General features: G+C 46.7%; 1 long non-coding RNA gene across 1 annotated transcript; it reads right to left on the bottom strand.

Annotated features, from left to right (window-relative positions):
* Positions 1–19,849: 19,849 nt before the first annotated feature.
* On the bottom strand, positions 19,850–20,930 carry LOC124069853. Its single transcript, XR_006845113.1, has 3 exons — positions 20,710–20,930; positions 20,578–20,638; positions 19,850–19,905 (listed from the first exon to the last, which is right to left on the bottom strand). It is a non-coding gene; the product is annotated as an uncharacterized LOC124069853 (long non-coding RNA).
* Positions 20,931–21,507: the final 577 nt, after the last annotated feature.

Here is a 21,507-nt window from a genome sequence, read left to right as displayed (position 1 = left end):
TGCTCAGATATTGGTCTTTTAACCGGTGATGCACGAGCTCACTGAACTGATGAACTTGGATGATCGGTAACAGAATTAAACGAATGCAGGACTTACAAGTGAATCAGAATCAGAATTCCTTTATTTATCCCTGGAGGGAATCAGATCAGAATCAGAATTCCTTTATTTATCCCTGAATGGAAATTCTTGTTCTTACAGACATTGCACATGCAGTATTCCCGACCAAGAAAGGAGAAAAGTGCGGAGTATAAAAATAGGATAAACAAATAAAGATAGGATAAACAAAAAACTAAAATCTCAAAGTATAGGTATTTACAGTGTATTCAAGTTTTTTAAGAAAATTTAAAATGCAGGTATGTACATGTCTAAAAAAACCAATATATACATTGTATATATAAAGTGAGTGTGTCCGTCACAGTGCTGAGTTTAACAGTTTGATGCCGACAGGCAGGAATGATTTCCTGTGTCGCTCTGTGGTGCATCGTGGGAGTAAGAGTCTTTTGCTGAACGAGCTCCTGTAGCTGATCAGCACATTGTGGAGAGGGTGAGAGGGAAAGTCCAGTACAGTCCTTATTTTGGACAACATCCTCCTCTCAGACACCACTGTCAGAGAGTCCAGTTCCTCTCCCACAACATGGCTGGCCTTCTTAATGACTCTATTGAGTCTGTTAGTGTCCCTCACCCTCAGGCAGCTGCCCCAGCAGGCAACAGCATATGTGATGGCACTGGACACCACCGACTCATAGAACATCCTCAGCATCGTCCTGCAGATGTTGAAGGACCTCAGCCGCCTCAGAAAGTAGAGGCGGCTCTGGCCCTTTCTGTAGACCATGTCCACGTTCTTGCACCAGTCCAGTTTGTGGTCTAAGTACACCCCCAGGTATTTGTACTCCTCCACCACCTCCACAGTGTCCCCTTTGACGTTGAGGTGGTTTTTCCCGCTCCATGCGACAAAGTTGTCCACTACCGTCCTGTACGCTCTCTCATCCCCCCCAGTAATACACCCAACCAGTGCAGAGTCATCAGAAAATTTCTGAAGATGGCAGGACTCTGTGCAGTGCGTAAAGTCTGTGGTGTAGATTGTGAAGAGGAAGGGAGAGAGGACAGTCCCCTGTGGAGCCCCGGTGTTGCTGATCACTTCATCTGACAGGCAGCATTTCAGGCATACATACTGTGGTCTGCCCATCAGATAGTCTGCGATCCAGGACACCAGTGGGGCATCCACCTGCATCGCTGTCAGCTTCTCCGCCAGCAGAGACACCTGATGGTGTCAAACGCACTCGAGAAATCAAAGAACGTGATTCTCACAGTGCTTGCCGGCTTGTCCAGGTGAGTGTAGACTCTGCTCAGCAGGTAGATGATGGCATCGTCCACTCCAAGGCGGGGCTGGTAGGCGAACTGAAGGGGATCCTGAAGTGGTTGGACCATGGGCCGGAGCTATTCCAAGACTATTCCAAGAGTCTTTCCAGGGTCTTCATGATGTGTGACGTCAGGGCCACAGGCCTGTAGTCCTTGGGGTCGCTGGGACACGGCGTCTTTGGGACAGGAACGAGGCATGACGTCTTCCACACCACGGGGACCCTCTGAAGACTCAGACTCAGGTTGAAGACATGATGAAGTACTCCGCTTAGCTGGGGGGCACAGGCTTTCAGGACCCTGGGGCTCACACCATCTGGGCCTGCAGCTTTGCCTGCACGGAGTCTCTGCAGCTGTCTTCTCACCTGATCAGCTGTGAAGGTCATCGTTGAGGTGGGGGGTGGGGGAGGAGTGCATGTGGTACCATGTGGTATTTGTTTTTTAGCTGATATGTTGTTTAAGTTAGTTATAATAGCACTACATAGAAGAACAACATGGACAGATTTTGATAGTAGACATTGGGTTTGTCAGAGGTGTAGTTCAACATGTAGATCTGGATGGAGAGAGACCTGCAGAGAGAGAAAGAAAGGGAGAGAGAGACACAAAACTATGAGGAGAACTGGACACACAGGTAGTGACATAAAATAATGAATTATATATTGATCTGATGAGGTGGTGGTGGTGGTATTGGGGAGGTGGCGGAACTGCTCGGTGGATCATGTTGGTGTCCCCTGGCGGTATAGGCCTATAGCAGCGTGGCTATGATAGAGACTAAAGATTTACAGAATTGTGAATTGGAAGAATTGTGATTCTGGGGTCTTTGCTGAGTGTTGTGACCGCTTTCCTTTCCTCGAAGGTGAGGTCTCTGTTCACTTGTATACCAACCATGGAAGCTTTGGAAACAGTAAGAGAGCGTCTTACACAGGACGACTCCCTCCAGAACAGAACAAAACTCAGACCAGAACACATATGCCAACTTCTGGATTTGTGCCTAAACACCACATATTTCCAGTTCAATGGCAAATTTTACAGACAGAAACATGGCTGTGCCATGGGTTCACCAGTATCTCCCATTGTGGCCAACTTATACATGGAGGAAGTGGAACGCAGGGCCCTGAACTCCTTTGAGGGAGCAACACCGAGCCACTGGTTCAGATATGTGGATGACACGTGGGTCAAAATCAAAACAAAAGAAGTGCAAGCCTTTACTGAACATATCAACTCAGTGGACAGGAACATCAAGTTCACCAGAGAAGATCCATCCATCCATTTTCTATACCGCTTATCCGTCAGGGTCGCGGGGGAGCTGGAGCCTATCCCAGCTGACTACGGGTGAGAGGCAGGGTACACCCTGGACTGGTCGCCAGTAAATCGCAGGGCCAACACACAAAGACAAACAACCACACACTCTCACACTCACACCTAGGGGCAATTTAGAGTAGCCAATTAACCTAATGTGCATGTTTTTTTTGGTATTGTGGGAGGAAGCCGGAGAACCCGGAGAAAACCCACGCAGGCACAGGGAGAACATGCAAACTCCACATAGAAGGGCCCAGACCGAGATTCGAACCTGGAACCCTCTTGCTATGAGGCAACAGTGCTAAACACTGCACCACCATGCCGCCCACCAGAGAAGATGTTAAAGATAATAGTTTGCCCTTCTTAGACTGTGACGTCCATATAGAAAAGGACAGGAGCCTCCACATTGGGGTATACAGGAAACCCACACACCAATACCAATAATTCTGCCGTATACCTACACCTGAAGGAGAAAGCTAACTCCTTTGAGGACAACAATGTCCACATCTTGGACAGAGAGGATAGATGGTTTGAAAGAGGAGTAAAAGAAGCCATCTATGTGAAATTAGAAAAACCATCTCTCAACAGAGGAGGAGGTCTGCGACACCACCTATCTCCAATTTACAATGCTGCCCTTTCATCTCTTCCCAGGAGATTCCACAACTTAGCCTCTAAGAACAACTGCCATTCACAAAGGACCCCATGTGACTCTAACGACTGTCGTTACAACACAATAGAGCAGTAACGAAGTCGAAACCAACTTTACCATCCCCAACGACTGTCTCTCAACGACTATCGTTTGTCACAATGGGACACTAAACGAGCCTATGACACCACTGGTCATGTGAATGCCTCCACAGAGGTTAAATACCTGGGTCTCCACACCAGCTAGTTGGACTAGTCCCAGCCTAGTCAAGCGAGCATGAACTGATGAAGCCTCTTGGATGAGAGGTGAAACGTCTTCAAAGACAAATAACTAAGTCCAGTTGCATTCGATTGAATTTCCTTGAGATAAAAGTGGAGGTGGTGTCTGCCTGTCGAACCCAGATTGGCAACTGGTTCCACAACAGGGGTGCCTGATAGCTAAATGTTCGTCCTCCCTTTCTACTTTTATGAATTCTGGGAACTGTAAGTAAACGTGCACTCTGTGTTCTATTGGGAATATAGGGGACTATTAGATCCTGTAGGTATGATGGGGATAGTGACCACCCGCTAGTCCATAGGGGGCCTTAGGGCTTTATATGTAAGTAGGAGAATTTTAAAATCTATTCTGAATTTTACTGGAAGCCAAGAACAATGACCTCAGTTTTGTCTGAGTTCATTTGTTCTGAGTTTATTAATTATCGCACTGGGGAGAAGCAGCAGCAAACTCCTCGTGGCCTTCCTGAGACATGGCAGGAGATGCCATAGAAGCCATAGCAGCCGTAGAGGTAGATAGGATCTCCTCATCCTCTGCTACAGATGAGGCCTCTGTTGCTGGAGACTCGTCCTGAGCAGGAGGCGCTCCAAAATATTTTAGCAGTTCTCCTCGAAATGTGCGTCAATGTAAACATAAATGGTATATATATATGTACATATATATAGCTAATGTATAAATACATTAGCTATCACTTAATCTCATTACGCCTATTACACGCTATTAACCTACAGATTAACCAACGGGAAGAAATGCTACATTGCCCAAATTCTATTAACATTACAGAGACAGAAAATAATGGGCAAAATATGGGCAACGTCCGTCTTTTTAAGGTTAGCTTACTGCACGGAAAATTCAGACGGCCAAATACAGTACACAGTGATAACCAAATGGTCACAAAGTAATGACAGCAAAGGTGCTGATGGCTTAATTGTAGACACAGTTATTGGTATGTATGTATGTTAACTCAGATAATGTTCAGATAAACTATAACTAGCACACAAAACAGCAAACAATTAACGTTAGCCCTTTTTCATAACGTAATTACAGTCGCACGCTACAGAGGGAACATTAGCTACATACCTTTGTCTGTGGTATGAGGTCATGTGTATCTCGTGTGCGTTGAAGCGATCTGGGTACCCAGTGACTTCCTGTTGCGGTAAGCGTCCTACGTCATTTCCTGTTGTTGTGTGTTACTGGTGTTACGAGCAGCTCCGGCTGCACTTTAATTAAAGATCGCTTAAATTGTTCTAATATTCGCTGTAGCGAGTAATTTCACACTGTTACCCTGATCATCTGTTCTAGTCATAGACTTCATCACTCACTTTAGTAATTTGACGCTAATCTTATAACCGATTAGCATTTGCTAAATTCCGCTAAGCCAGCTTGCCTGTTCATTAGCGATGTCTTCTCTGTCTCCCTCTCGCTCTCCTGCTCTCTCCTGCTTGGTGTGTCAAATGTTTAGTTATTCCTCTGCCTCCTTTAGTGAAAGTGGTAAATGTAATAAATGTAGTTTACTTGTAGCGCTGGAGGCAAGGCTTAGTGAATTAGAAGCACGGCTCCGCACCATGGAAACAAAGTCTTTAGCTACTGTTGTTAGTCAGCCCCCATTAGCCGGTGCGGACCGATCTAGTGTAGCTCATAGCCCGCCCTCGGTAGTTCCCGAGCAGCCGAGAAACCAGGGAGGCTGGGTGACTGTACGGAGGAAGCATAGTCCTAAGCACAGTCCCACGGTTCACCCCCAACCAGTTCACGTTTCCAACAAGTTCTCCCCACTCAGCGACACACCCGCTGAGAAACCAACTCTGGTAATTGGCAGCTCTGTAGTCAGAAACGTGAAGTTAGCGACACCAGCGACCATAGTCAAATGCATTCCTGGGGCCAGAGCGGGCCACATTGAATCTTATCTAAAACTGCTGACTAAGGATAAGCGTAAATACAGTAAAATAGTAATACATGTCGGCGGTAATGACACTCGACTGCACCAGTCGGAGGTCACTAAAATTAATGTGGAATCAGTTTGTACATTTGCAAAAACTGTCGGACTCCGTAATTTTCTCTGGACCCCTACCCAATCTGACCAGTAATGATATGTATAGCCGCATGCCATCATTCAATCGCTGGCTGTCGAGGTGCTGTCCAGCAAACAATGTGGGCTTTGTAGATAATTGGCAGACCTTTTGGCAGAGTTTCTTATTAAACCAAAACCCTAACAACCCTGAGTTGAGACCAGGAGGCAGAGTTGCAGTCCTACACGCCTCTCTGCGCTTCCATTACAGTTACCCACCCAATATCCCATAGAGACTGTGTCTGTCCCCCGACCACTTAAATTAATTGAACCAAATTCAAAAAGAGGAGTTATACATAAAAATCGAAAAAAGATTAACACCAACACCTCCACAGCTACAACAAATAGGAGAATTAAATGTGGACTGTTAAATATTAGATCTCTCTCATCTAAAGCTGTACTAGTGAATGAGTTAATATTGGACAATAATATAGATTTATTTTGCTTAACCGAAACCTGGCTTCGGCCAGAAGAATATGTCAGCTTAAATGAATCCACTCCCCAAAGTCACATTAATACTCACATTTCTCGAGACACCAGCCGAGGAGGTGGAGTTGCCGCCATTTTTGACCCAAACCTATCATTTAGTCCAAAGTCAACTACCATTCATTCGAAAGCCTTACCTAACCTTCCATTTCTTTCCAAGATCCTTGAAAGAACAGTCGCCAATCAGTTACGTGACTTTCTTCAAAATAATAACTTATTTGAAAATTTTCAATCTGGCTTTAGAGCTCATCATAGCACAGAAACAGCATTGGTCAAAGTCACAAATGACCTCCTCCTGGTATCAGACAAGGGATTTATCTCTGTCCTTGTACTGTCAGACTTTAGTGCTGCATTTGACACCATTGACCACTCTATATTACTACACCTAATTGGCATCAAAGGAACTGCATTAAGCCGGTCTTATTCATCAGATCGATTTCAATTTGTTCAGGTTAATGATACATTGTCCACACTCACAAAAGTTAGTCATGGAGTTCCCCATGGTTCTGTCCTTGGGTCAATATTATTCAGTATGTGTATGCTCCCCATTGGTGATATTATTAGGAAACACTCCATACATTTTCATTGTTATGCGGATGACGCACAGTTGTACTTATCAATGAAACCAGATGAAACAAATCAGCTGGTCAAGCTTCAGGCATGTCTTAAAGACATAAAAACCTGGATGACCTGCAATTTCCTACTTCTAAATTCAGACAAAACTGAAGTTATTGTTCTGGGCCCCGAACACCTTAGAAACAAATTATGCAGTGATATTGCATTGCCAGATGGCTTAGCTGTGGCCTCAAGCTCCACTGTAAGAATGTAGGAGTTATCTTTGACCAGAACATGTCCTTTAACTCGCACATAGCAAATATTTCAAAGACTACATTCTTTCACCTCCGCAATATCGCAAAGATTGTCACATCCTGAGTCAGAAAGATGCAGAAAAATTAGTCCATGCATTCATTACCTCTAGACTGGATTACTGTAACTCCCTTCTATCAGGCTGCCCCAATAAATCTATAAAAACTCTCCAGCTAATCCAGAACGCTGCCGCATGACTACTGACAAGAACCAGCATGAGAGATCATATTTCTCCTGGCTTCTCTACATTGGCTACCTGTAAAATTCAGGATAGACTTTAAAATTCTCCTCCTCGCATATAAAGCCCTGAACGGTCAGGCACCATCCTTAATAGTTAATAGTACCCTATTATCCCAAAAGAGCTTTGCGTTCCCAAAATGCAGGGCTACTGGTGGTTCCTAGAGTCCTCAAAAATAGATTAGGAACCAGAGCCTTTAGTTATCAAGCTCCTCTACTATGGAACCATCTTCCGGTTTCGGCCCGGGAGGCGGACACCCTCTCTATATTTAAGAGTAGACTAAAAACTTTCCTCTTTGATAAAGCTTATAGTTAGGGCTGGCCTAGGCCGGCTCCTAGTTATGCTGCTATAGGCTTAGACTACCGGGGGCCCTCCCATGACGCACTGAGCTCTTTCTTCCTCTCCCTCTCCTCCTGCACACATCTATGTCCCATTAATGCATATTACTAACTCAATTTGCTGCTCAAATTGGAAAGTGTCATGACATAACCTTTGTTGTGAATTGGCACTATATAAATAAACTGAATTGAATTGAATTGTTTCCTCCTCTTCTTCTTTCCTTTTCTTTCTGAATAAGCACCCCATAGCTTTGGCCTTTTTCTATCCAATATGTTTATTACCTGAATCGGAGTCGCCTCGGGAATCAACAGGTTACGCTAATGCCAATGCCCTCTGACGTGACGGACAGCAGGGGTCAAGACTAAACCAATACATTGGTGGTGTACAGATAGTCTCATTTTTGCATAGTAAGGCTATATTATTGGCCTTCGCACAACCCACAGATGAAAAACAAGAGTGTATGGAATTTGAAATAGGCCTACAGTAGGCAACCATCTAGTGTTATGAATGAAATTTACTTTGAGTGCTTTTTGATTCCATAACTGTCGAACAATTAGGAGGATCCCCGTTCCTCCACCTCCTTATTTCAGTGGTTTGACCTCGGTGAGTGACCCTACCTCCACCCCCCACCCCTGCAGAGTTGCAGTAACTGCAGCGGCGCTCTCGGGGCGGGGGGGGGGTTAATATGAGAAACCACTACTGCATCAGCTGGACAACGGACCGTTCAGCACCCCGTCGAGGACCGTATGCGGATGTTCAAAACAGATTACTTTTCCAAACTCTGAAGGATCAGAACAACACAAAGTAAGAGGCTTATGTCTGGGCAGAGGCATTGTTAGAATAGAGTTGTCTAATTATGACTTTTAACTTGTAAGTGCTGCATTCATTTATTTGATTACAGATCGTCCACCCTTATCAGTCCAGTGAGCTCACATATCACCAGTTAAAGGACCAATACCTGACCAGATAAACTTTGGTTTACTGATTCTGCTATTGTGTGGTGTTAGTGTGGGACTCAAAAACTGAGCTGGTGATCTTTCTTGAGCTCTTTGTTCTTCTTTAGTCTATCTCTTTCCCTTCATACTTTTACACCGGGCATTGAAGCTGCCACAGGGCAGAGCACGCAATCATGAATCTCGAACACATGACGCTCGAGGGTCTTTCCCCCTTTGTCCCTTTGTTTGCCACGTAAGCCACACCCCGTGGCCACCCACCATCTTGGATATAAGGAGCACGCTCCACACATCACTTCGTCGCCATCTTGGCTCTTACTGATACGTCACTCACGTGACTCCATCGCCATTTTCCCTCTCTCTCTCTCTCTCGGTCTGTCTTCCCTCCATGCACGCGCCCACAAACGCGCGTGCACACACACACACACGCTTCCTGACCTGTACATGGACTGAAATGGAAATGACGTAAAGATGAGAGAGAGGGGAGAAAAAGACATACAGAAGAGGTGAGTGAGAGAGAAAAGAGGGTTAATGCTATAATGTAATACTCATTTAAGTTGACGTGTACAAGCTTAACCATGAAAATTAGTGGTGGAGTGGTTAATGCTGTCACCTCATAGCAAGAGGGTTCCAGGTTTGAATCCCGGTCCCTGCATGGGTTTTCTCTGGGTTCACCTGCATGCTGTTCTTTGGAGGTATGAAATGGGAACCCATCCTTGTAAAGAGGTCAAGCAAGTCTTCTTCATCATTTTCCTCCATTGTGCCCTGGAGAGTCTTCTCAACAGCTGATCTCTCAACAGGAGGAAGGTAGTTGAGAAATGTCATCGGGATGTCTACATCAACTGAGTCAATGTCATGAATGCAGGCTAAAATGAAAGCCTTTGATAGTTTCCATGGCATGACACCATGGTCTAATAATCCTTTCATCCAGATCCATCCAACCGCTTGCCATTCGGTCTCACAGAAATCTGGCCTCAACCTTAGCACATGCTCGGTTTCCCCTTCACATTGTTCAAGAAATTGTTCCCAGAATGCAGTGTAAACATCCCTTGACACTCCAGCATCATCAATAGTAAGTATAGTAGATCTTCAACAACCTTAATCCTGCAAATTGATGCACGTCGTGTGCTCTTTTGATTTCCTGTGTTGTAAGGTGAGGTTGATGGGGAAAGCTGGCTGCTTGGACTTGAGGGCAAATCTTTTGGTAGAAGATTCAGCCCACAAATCTAATTTTTATATCAAATTTTTTTCTCTGATCTTCTATTTCTAATGTATAGTGCTATATCATGCACAACTTGTCTTAAAAACCAATAAGTCAACAGAGTCCCTTTGAATCCCCGGGGATTGTGCAGCAGCTCAAAAATGATTTGTGACTTTATGATGCTTTTTTGTTTCTGGAATTTTAGGTTTGCTTTTTTTTCCCCATTTCCCAAAATCTATGTGGATTTTTTATGACTATATCATGAGTGTTCCTTGTTTTAACTGGAAGATGTAGAAGATTAATTTAGAAAGACTCTTATAAATTATAGTCTGCAATCACATCATCTGTATGTGTGTATTTATATATATACAGTATATAGATATATCCTCAATGCTGTACCTCTTTGCCCATTGTAGTTAGTAATTAATGTGTGTAGATAAAGTTAGAATAGTAAAATAGTACTAAGTAATACTTATCTTCTGATAATTGTTGCAATGTTAATAAATCCTGTTATAATTTAACTCGTTGTCTGTTGTTATTGTGAATATATTTGTGATAACAGCTGGTTTCACAACAGTCAGTGCTTCCATTAATTCCTAAGAGACTCTTTTTTTCCCACATATTAATTTGGCAATTGGTCCCTGGTGACAGGGCGGTGGCCCGATTTTGCGTGTATAATGAATAACCTTATTTGTTTCAATGATTATTCCCCATAATCATTGATATTACTTGGCAATAACCAAATTGTCCAGACTAATGCACAACAACAGCAACAAAATAAAGGCCCGTAGCAAATAATCCCAAAAAAGCTGCTTTGTATCAGAAAGAAAGAAGCTATTTTGTCCAAACAGCATTCATCAGGGGTCACTGACTGAAAAGAGCTGCTATTCTGCCAAAGCTAAGTCAACTATGTTGTGATTAATGCTGATGGCTGTGTTTCTGCAGGCCCTATTGAAAATCTAACAGTGTTTATATTTGCTCTTCAAATTGACTGGCTTTGTCTGTTTGATTTGACAGACTGGGGTATTATGTAGGTCAGCAGTACCAGTCCTGGCCTGTTCTTTACCGCACGTCACACATACTGCTTTCCCACCAACATGCACTTTAATACCATAGTGTATGGATTGTATATTTAAAAAAAAAAAAGATAAATATTACACAAAAAACTATAAATTCATCTGGCCAGGTTGTAACCTGGACATTTCTGCCACTGAGTATTGAGGTTTTGTTATCAGAAATTGAAACTGCTGAAGCCAGAGAACAGAGAATCAAATACAACGCATCTGTAATCAAGGCATTAGATGAGAAGTAAATTACATCACTGATCAGACTGGAGAAATTGGAGCTTAGCTTGTATTTGAAACAGTTCTGTTGTTAAGGACATTGAAACTGACCTGGGATGAGTGAGATTTATTTTAGGCTAGAGTTATAGTGGTAACTGTTCACACAAACCAGTAATTCAAAATGCTTCATGTTTTTATAGCTAGACCATTCCATAAAATATAATATTCTATATATTTTGTACATGACTTTAGTGACATGTCCCTAGTCTTCATTCTGGAACTGGCAGAAGATCAATGGGCAGTAAAATATGATATATATAAGATCATACTGTATAGCCCAACCAAATGCAATTACAGATATGTGAAACAGACATGATTCCAAACTCTGTTTTGCTATTTTCCAACTTTTATTTTGCTATCCTTTTTTTTGCATTTGTCTGGCAGAGGATTGCTAAATAAATGATGCTGGTTTTGCCCAAAAATTCTTAATTCTTCTCTTATTTCAAAATATTTGGTTCACTTAAAGAAGCTCTCTCATGTAGCTGTCCATGGTTCTGACAGATGTTTTATGGCCCACGTGTCACCTGAATGCTTCTCTGAAAGGAATAAGCTTACCTTAAAACATTTTGAGGCCTTTCAGTTATATGCCACTATTTTTGTCTACATGTACACTTTTAGTAACTATTAAAAAGTCATACCTGAAAATAAAACATTGTGCCACTTTGTCCTAGCATCTTGCTGGATTGTTGTTACTCTATTCCTAGATACATTAAGAGTGTGTATGGCGAGCTGCATAGATAAAAACAGAACATATTGTCATGTGCAGTTATTTTTTTTACAGAGAATTTTTCCTTTCTCATCTGTATTGCTTTCAGTTATCGTATAGTTCCGCCAGAAATAGATCCTAAAGATTTTATTTTAGCAAATGGATAAAAAGAGTAATCTGTGTCTGTGGATTCTCCCATGCTGTCTAAATGCCAGCCCATGGCGGACAGAATACTCTACTCACACCACTTTCATCTACCCAGTCACTGCCATGCTTAATTGCCGGTTGTCTATCATGGCCCCAGTCTGTATGTATTTTCTGTCCAGTCCTGTCAGTCCCCTCAGAAAAGGAAGCCCTCAGTTACAACATGCAAAAGGTCTAACATTCACTGCCTGTCCTGTCAAAGCCACGGTCATTCCCTAAAAATGAACTATGTTCTGAACCTTCATACTCATGCAGCAAAGTGTACTTTTCCCACTGGTATACCTCTAACCATGTGTGGCGGCGCGAGGGGGGGCGCGAGACCTCCGCGTGCTAGAGAAAAAGAGCTATGGATATCAATACCAGTTGCCAGACAACGCCACCCTGGGAATTTCACCCAGGGAACTCTTTCCAGGGGACTAACTCCCCAAGACTAGATAGACTTCAGGTTCGTCCACAGCTGAGGCAGAGACCGTAGCTTGTAAAATTAATAATTTTATTTACAATAAAATTAAAGGAACCAAACACTGAAAATACATAAATTCAAAAAAAAAGAAAACACAAACCTGTCACTCAAATACAAAACAAAACACCAATCAGGGCTGAACCTCCTGGGCTTGATCCAGACAATAATAATAAAAAACAAGAAAACCCCTGGAACACCACACGTGAAGCAAACCAAAACTGGGACAACAAAATCCACCCGACGTGCAAAACACAAAAGGGACACCGCCACCAGGACCATCCACCACCGTAGGTTCAGCACCTGAATGGGGGAAACCACAAAAACCACAGGTTATAAAAAGAAAAACAAACAACCACTAACCAAGAAAACAAAACAAACGAAAAGGAAAAAACGAAACTATAAACACATACACACACACCAGAATAATATCCCGCTACTCACTCGTCGCCATACACACGCACACAATAGTGCACGCAAACATATACATATGGATGTATATCGGCTACACCGCAGGGAGAAGCTCCAACCAGCCGACGGCCAGCCAGAGGCCAAGCCGGCTGCAGTGGGACGGCGCAGGCCCGGGGCGAAGCAATCGAGCCCAAGGCGAGACAAGCAGTTAATCCCGCTGACGGCACGCCGTATCCAGCGCAAAGCGGAAGCGGGCAATCTCTGTCACCAACGACGATCTCCGGTATGAGGCAGAGCAGTTAGTCGCTGTTACAGCCAACGATCTCCGGTATGAGGCAGAGCAGTTAGTCGCTGTTACAGCCAACGATCTCCGGTATGAGGCAAAGCTGTTAGCCGCGGTTGCAGCCAACAATCCCCGGCAAAGCAGCAGTGGTTTCCCTCGCGATCGGCCGACACCGCGCAGCAGCTGGATTATACTTCCCCCTACAATCATAATCATAATCATACAGCATAAACAACTCAGAAGTGGCTGGAGGAGGGACCAAAGCGCTAGCTTACATACCAATCAGGCGTCCTGGACGACACAGCGTGGAGGAGAGGAATAAACGCCGCACAGAAACAACCTGCAAACAAATGCACAAGTTGCCACAAGTACAACGCCAAATAGGAGGACACCAGAGAACAACACACCTACCCGCAGCGAGCAATCAGTGGAGCATAGCGCACCCCCAATGGCCTCTACCACCACGCCAGGACGGAACTGGGGGAATGCCAGGAAGTACTACGACCCAGCCTCTGACAAGCCAAAAGAGGAAGACAGGTGCTCTCTACCCGCTTTTAAGCAGTCTCCTCCCACAATGATTGGCCAAAATCCCAACCCAGCTGAAACTGATCGGACCACCGATTGCGTCCTGCCACAATCCACCCCCACTGATTAAATCGTCGTCCCGACGATGGGGTAGCTGAAACCAAACAACCTTAACTCCAAGGCCTAAATAGCGCGGCTACTGAATTAGCCACCGGACAAGGGGGTCCGACTCCTCCTTGCTCAGTCCCCACCACAGACCGTGGGAGTCGATGGACATTGGGGTGGTAACCGGCAGTCGACCTCATGGTCCGCCGGGGAGCAGCTCCTTCAGTAATTACAACAGAAGGGGCAATACCTGTCGTTGCAGGTTCCACAGATGAAAACTGCACAAGGGAGGCTGGTTCAGATGGTGAACCCATCCGTGGAAAGATGGGATAGGCCACTGCTTCTGTTTGAACAGGAGCAGGCGAAGGGCTCTGCGGCCTTAAAACCAACCAATCACCATTACCCAACAACTCATCCTCCAACGGAGACAGCTCCGGAGGAGGTGGAGAGGAAGCAGCAGCACCACCTACGGAATCAATCCCTAACACCACCTTCAACAAAGATCGGTGGACCCTTCTGATTCTGACTGGATCATCCCGAGGGGCAATGGTGTAAACTGATCCCCCTTCCTTCGGTGCCCTCATGACCCGATACATGACTGAGGCCCACTGATCCTGAATCTTGTGGCGCCCCCGTACACCCAGATTTCGCAGCCATACCATCTGGCCCACCTTCAGGGGAACATCTCTGACATGTTGGTCATGATTTTTCTTACGGCGCTCGGCAGCAGCCCTCAGCCGGTCACGGGCTCCCTCGAAGGCCACCTGCAAGCGAATCTGATGTTCCTGAACCCACTCATGAACATGGCCGCCAACAGGATCCTGCACTCGGCCCAACAGGAAATCCACCGGGAGTCTCGGCTCCTGACCAAACATCAAAAGAAAAGGAGACTCACCCGTTGCCTGATGCGGAGTGGTATTATAGGCATACAGGACCTGAGGCAAACAAGAACTCCAATCACGCTTCCGGGACGAAGGCAAGGTACGCAACAGATCGTGAAGGGTACGGTTGAAACGTTCGCATTGCCCATTCCCTGAAGGATGATAGGGCGTGGTGCGAGACCTCTTTATGCCATATAAATCACATAGCTGTTGAACCAGGGAACTCTCAAAACTCCGTCCCTGGTCCGAGTGTATCCGGGCTGGAACACCGAATCTCAAAAACCACTCCGTAACCAAAACTTGAGCTACAGTAGCTGCTCGCTGATCACGGGTGGGAATGGCCCATGTGTATTTACTGAAGACATCAGTCATAACAAGAACATCTTCCACCCCATTCTGACTGGGCTCCAGGACAGTAAAATCAATGGCAAGGATCTCATTAGGACGAGAAGCCAACAGATGTCCCATAGGACCACGAGCAGCTGGTTGACTCACCTTGGCCACCTGGCACCTTTCACATGCCAGACACCACTGTGCCACCTCAGCAGACATCCCTGGCCAGTAACACCGCTGGCGCAAAAGCTCCAACGTCCTCTCGACCCCCTGATGACCATGCCCCTGATGGACCTCAGTCAGCACATCTGATTTTAGAGCCGCAGGCAGCAACAACTGAAGCACAGTTTCGGCCCCGTCTGGCCTAAAAACCTGGCGATACAAAACGTCATCTTTTTCAACCAACCGATCCCACTGCCGAAGCAAAACCAAGGCTGCCGGTGACATCTGTTTCCGCTCCTCTCTATTAGGCCGCTGGTTACGGGTCCAGAAACCCAGGACCTCCTGGATGACTGGATCGGCGTGCTGAAGCGTGGAGAGGTCAGACGGAGAATGATGGGGCAAGGCTGCAACCACTGCTTGGGTCGCCTCTACCCTGTCCACCTGCGGGACATGCTGCAAAAGCTGAGGGAGTAGCGTACCACAGGATGTAGACTGCATGCCCTGTGCCTCAAAAGGATGCTGACGAGACAGAGCATCTGCATTTTTATTGCTTCGGCCTGAACGGTATTTGATCTCAAAATCAAAAGAAGCAAGTTGGGCTGCCCAACGTTGCTCAGTGGCCCCAAGCTTAGCTGATGACAGGTGACTCAATGGGTTGTTATCAGTGTAGACTACACATTTGTGCCCCAACAGGTACTCTCGAAACTTTTCCGTCATTGCCCACTTGAGCGCCAGAAACTCCAACTTCATAGAACTGTAGTTCTGCATGTTCCGCTCAGTGGGCCTCAAACCACGGCTTGCATAGGCTACAGGCCTCACCTTACCATTCTGCTCTTGTGACAACACTGCTCCAAGACCACTATAGCTGGCGTCCACCTCCAAAATGAATGGAAGGGTGAAATCAGCATACGCCAACACCGGTGCTGAGGTGAGTCGGGCTTTCAATTCCTCAAAGCCATGACAACACTCCTCGGTCCAACGACCAGAAACTGACTGGTCCTCCCGCTTGGACTTCACCCGTGCTAGCTCTGCCACCAGCTTATGCAGGGGTGCAGCCAACTGGGCGAAACCCTCTACAAAGCGACGATAATAACTGGCAAAACCAAGAAAAGACCGCAGTTCTGAGAGGGTAGATGGAGGTGGCCAGCGGGAGACTGCCTCGATCTTACTAGGGTCTGTGGAGACACCTTTGTCAGAGATAATGTGTCCCAAATAACGCACTTCCTGTTGGAAAAAGGCACACTTACTGAGCTTCACCTTAAGCCCTTCATGCTGCAAACGCCCCAACACCACACCCAGCCTCTCCAGATGTTGCTCAATGGTAGAGGAGAAGACCACAATGTCATCCAGGTAAAGAAGCAGGGACTGGCACTGCTGATCACCAAAAATCCGCTGCATCAACCTCTGGAAGGTGCTGGGAGCGTTACAAAGCCCAAAAGGCATGCGGTTCCACTCAAAAAGACCAAATGGAGTACAAAAAGCCGTTTTAGGACGATCAGGCTCTGCCACAGGAACCTGATTGTAACCACTAGCCAAGTCCATGGTGGAAAACCAACATGCTCCAGTCAGAGCATCTAAAGATTCGTCAATACGGGGCAATGGGAAGGCATCCTTCCTGGTTTTACCATTCAGGAGCCTGTAGTCAACACACATACGAAGGCTGCCATCCTTCTTCTTGACCAGCACAATGGGAGAGGCGTAGGGACTACTGCTCTCCCTAATGATCTGAGCACCCAGCAGTTGATTAATGTGGTCTTTGACAACCTCATACTCTGACGGAGGAATGCGCCGGTACCGTTGCCGCACCGGGACATCATCCAAGAGTGGAATCTCATGAGAGATCAGGTCAGTACAACCAAGGTCCCTGTCATCAACTGCAAAGACAGAACCAAACTGACTCAAAAGAGCTCTGACCTGTCCCTGTACTTCTGCCGACAAATGACCCAACTCCAGAGCTGCGATCTGATCCTGCACTGGAGGGGAAACAGATTGGGAAGCCATTGTGGCCACCACAGGTGGAACCTCAATGACACCAGCTGGTAAACTTGCCACATGTACCTCCTGTAGAGTCCCAATAACAGCACGGGGATGGAGCAACATATCTGAAGATCCTACATTCACAATGGGAATGTAGGCAGTGCCACGTACCACCGGCACCAGGGCAGGGGAGGCAAGGAGCCCAGCAGGCAGACCGGAGTCAAGGGGCTCAAACAGCACGGTAGTCCCAGAGTACTGCCTTGAGCATGTGGCCGCGATGACCTTCATCACACCACCTGGAATACAACAAACCCTCTTTCCACGGACCTTGACTCTCCCCATTCCTCGACCAGCCATGACACTGGCATCATGACACCATTGAAGGGCTTGCATGATAAACTTGGGGGCCTCTGCCACCACCGGCAGATCAAACAGAGCCAGGCCATGCTGCCCAAAAAGTTCCACATAACACCGGCGGATGACATTCATCCCAAGAACCCCAGACGCCTGTGGAGACACACCCCCCGGGGGGTCCTTGACCACCAAAATCCCACAAGCTGGCAGGTGCTTGCCACAAAGCTCCACATCCAGCTCCAAATATCCAATGTAAGGGATGGCCAAACCATTGGCTGCTCTAAGCTGTAGCCAGTGACAGGATTTAAGCCGCTCCTGACCCCAGGGCTCAAACTGCTGACGAAAGAGGGACTCAGTAATGGTTGACACCATTGACCCGGTATCCACCAAGCAAGAGACCACTACCCCTCCCATACTCACACCTAAATGAGGACAAGACGACATGAGCTTGGACACTTCCACGTCACGTGCCTCTAAACCTGAGCCGGTGGCTGCCCCCTCCGAACTGTGGCTCTGCAGTTCGGCGGGTGCTAGTTTTCCGGCACCCGGGCAGAGTTGAATGGCCTATCTTGGGGAGGGGCTGGCAGAGAAGACTGGGTGCAAGTAGAAACCCGAACTCCACCACACTCCCTGGCGATGTGACCTGGTTGCTGACATCGCCTACAGATTATAGGGCCATGAAAAGCTTTTCGGCTATGCTGCTGAGTGTCTGACAAAGGCGGCGGAATGCATGTCGACACCTGAGCTCCAGTACACTCCCTGGCAATGTGACCTGGCTGCTGACATCGCCTACAAATTATAGGACCACGGGAAGCTGTTCGGCTATGCTGTTGGGAGCCCGACAACCGGGAAATGCACTGAGTCAGTTGATTCAACTGCTCTTGCTGCAACTTGAGCATCTCCCTAACCTCATGCAGCTCAGAGGCTTGAGAGGAACTAAGGCCTACCTGACAGCTGCCCTGGACCACACACTGAGCACCAAAGACAGAAGGAACAGAATGGCTGCGGCCTCTAACACCTCCAGGTAAACCCTCACGCTCCCACCGGATCGCCTCACTCCTGGCGTCCAGCAAGGTAGCGGTGGGCTGTCGACGTACCAACTGCTTCAACTCTCGACGAAGCGACCCATCTAGCACATGCTCCACAAACTGATCGCGTAGCAAAACCTCTGCATTGGGGATGCCACCCGGTGCATGCTGCTTCACCGATGTCATCAGGCCCATTAAAGCAAGTGAAAATTCTAACAGAGTCTCTCCCTCCTGCTGCCGGCGGGAGAAAAAGGCCTCTTGTAACGCCACATATGACTCGGCACAGCCATATAACTCCTGTAACACTGCAATGATCTTAACTGGGTCGGTACGCTCCTCACTGGGGCGATATTTAATTTCCTCCCGTGCCTCTCCCTCCAAATGGTCGAATAAAAAGAAGGCCTGATCAGGAACTGACAAGTGGCGAGCTCTCATACAGGCTTGGACCTCCTCCAGCCACTCTGTTAGCCCTATGCCTGATTTTCCCCTAAATATAGGACATTTTCTGTCCCGGGGCACAAAAATCAGTCTCTCCGTTAAAGGAGCACCGAGAGTGGAAGAAACAGTGGATGGAACTGGGGCCGACGATGCTATACTAGAGCCAGGCACGGCTGCGACCTGCTCCTGCCTCAGCCTCTCGTTATCTGTTCTCAGTTGGGCAACTAAATCCCTCAGTTCCTGCAACTCTGTCTCCATCACTACACCTCTATCAACTACAACTTCTCCTACCGTGAAGGTGAAACCCGGAGAAAAGGGAATGGGCTCGTCGTCGATCCACAAAACCAACTGCTGCTTTGCCTCAAGAGAAAACACAGGAGAAAGAAAAACAAGAAAAGAGAAACACAGGTTAAACACTAATAATCAAAACAAATGGGAAAAAAACACAACAAACCTAAACGAAGCATACGTCTCTGCTCTCCAACTGTGACATCCTGCCGACAACGCCAGATTGTGGCGGCGCGAGGGGGCGCGAGACCTCCGCGTGCTAGAGAAAAAGAGCTATGGATATCAATACCAGTTGCCAGACAACGCCACCCTGGGAATTTCACCCAGGGAACTCTTTCCAGGGGACTAACTCCCCAAGACTAGATAGACTTCAGGTTCGTCCACAGCTGAGGCAGAGACCGTAGCTTGTAAAATTAATAATTTTATTTACAATAAGATTAAAGAAACCAGACACTAAAAATACATGAATTCAAAACACACAAACCTGTCACTCAAATACAAAACAAAACACCAATCAGGGCTGAACCTCCTGGGCTTGATCCAGACAATAATAATAAAAAACAAGAAAACCCCTGGAACACCACACGTGAAGCAAACCAAAACTGGGACAACAAAATCCACCCGACGTGCAAAACACAAAAGGGACACCGCCACCAGGACCATCCACCACCGTAGGTTCAGCACCTGAATGGGGGGAAACCACAAAAACCACAGGTTATAAAAAGAAAAACAAACAACCACTAACCAAGAAAACAAAACAACGAAAAGAAAAAAACAAAACTATAAACACATACACACACACCAGAATAATCTCCCGCTACTCACTCGTCGCCATACACACACACGCACACAGTAGTGCACGCAAACATATACATATGAATGTATATCGGCTACACCGCAGGGAGAAGCTCCAACCAGCCGACGGCCAGCCAGAGGCCAAGCCGGCTGCAGTGGGACGGCGCAGGCCCGGGGCGAAGCAATCGAGCCCAAGGCGAGACAAGCAGTTAATCCCGCTGACGGCACGCCGTATCCAGCGCAAAGCGGAAGCGGGCAATCTCTGTCACCAACGACAATCTCCGGTATGAGGCAGAGCAGTTAGTCGCTGTTACAGCCAACAATCCCCGGCAAAGCAGAGCAGTTAGTCGCTGTTACAGCCAACGATCTCCGGTGTGAGGCAAAGCTGTTAGCCGCGATTGCAGCCAACAATCCCCGGCAAAGCAGCAGTGGTTTCCCTCGCGATCGGCCGACACTGCGCAGCAGCTGGATTATACTTCCCCCTACAATCATAATCATAATCATACAGCACAAACAACTCAGAAGTGGCTGGAGGAGGGACCAAAGCGCTAGCTTACATACCAATCAGGCGTCCTGGACGACACAGCGTGGAGGAGAGGAATAAACGCCGCACAGAAACAACCTGCAAACAAATGCACAAGTTGCCACAAGTACAACGCCAAATAGGAGGACACCAGAGAACAACACACCTACCCGCAGCGAGCAATCAGTGGAGCATAGCGCACCCCCAATGGCCTCTACCACCACGCCAGGACGGAACTGGGGGAATGCCAGGAAGTACTACGACCCAGCCTCTGACAAGCCAAAAGAGGAAGACAGGTGCTCTCTACCCGCTTTTAAGCAGTCTCCTCCCACAATGATTGGCCAAAATCCCAACCCAGCTGAAACTGATCGGACCACCGATTGCGTCCTGCCACACATGTTCTTATTATAGAGCAGTAGAAACCTGGTTAAATATAATCACCTGATTGCAGGGACTGTATAAAGACAAAGTCTGTTTTTAAAAAGACAAAACATGGGGTGGCAAAATCACAATTTGGACAATGTTCTGTTGACACCCTGAGTCCTGCCATTCCTATGAATGTTAATTTGACACATACCACTTACTAAAACATTGCTGCTGACCAAGTACACCCTTTCATGAAAGTAGTATTCCCTGATGGCAGTAGCCTCTTTCAGCAGGATAATGTCTTCTGCCAAACTGCAAAAATGGTTCAAGAATGGTTTGAGGAGATGTTGAATTTGCCTCCAGATTCTCCATCTTACAATTCAATTGTGCATCAAAACAAGTCCAATCCATGGAAGCCCCACCTCACAATTTACAGGTTCTGCTATTAATGGTTTGGTGCCAGGTACCCCGGCATACCCTGAGAGGTTTAGTGGAATCCATGCCTTGACAGGTCAGGGCTGTTTTGGTGGCAAAAAGGGGTGTTAATAATGTTATGGCATACATCTACATATTTTATACATATTTTTCCTTTAGAAACAAAG

Source organism: Scatophagus argus, chromosome 13, assembly GCF_020382885.2.
Source record: "Scatophagus argus isolate fScaArg1 chromosome 13, fScaArg1.pri, whole genome shotgun sequence".
NCBI lineage: Eukaryota > Metazoa > Chordata > Actinopteri > Scatophagidae > Scatophagus > Scatophagus argus.
The sequence above is the reverse complement of the archived record's forward strand: the minus strand, read 5'-3'. Positions and strand labels throughout refer to the sequence as shown.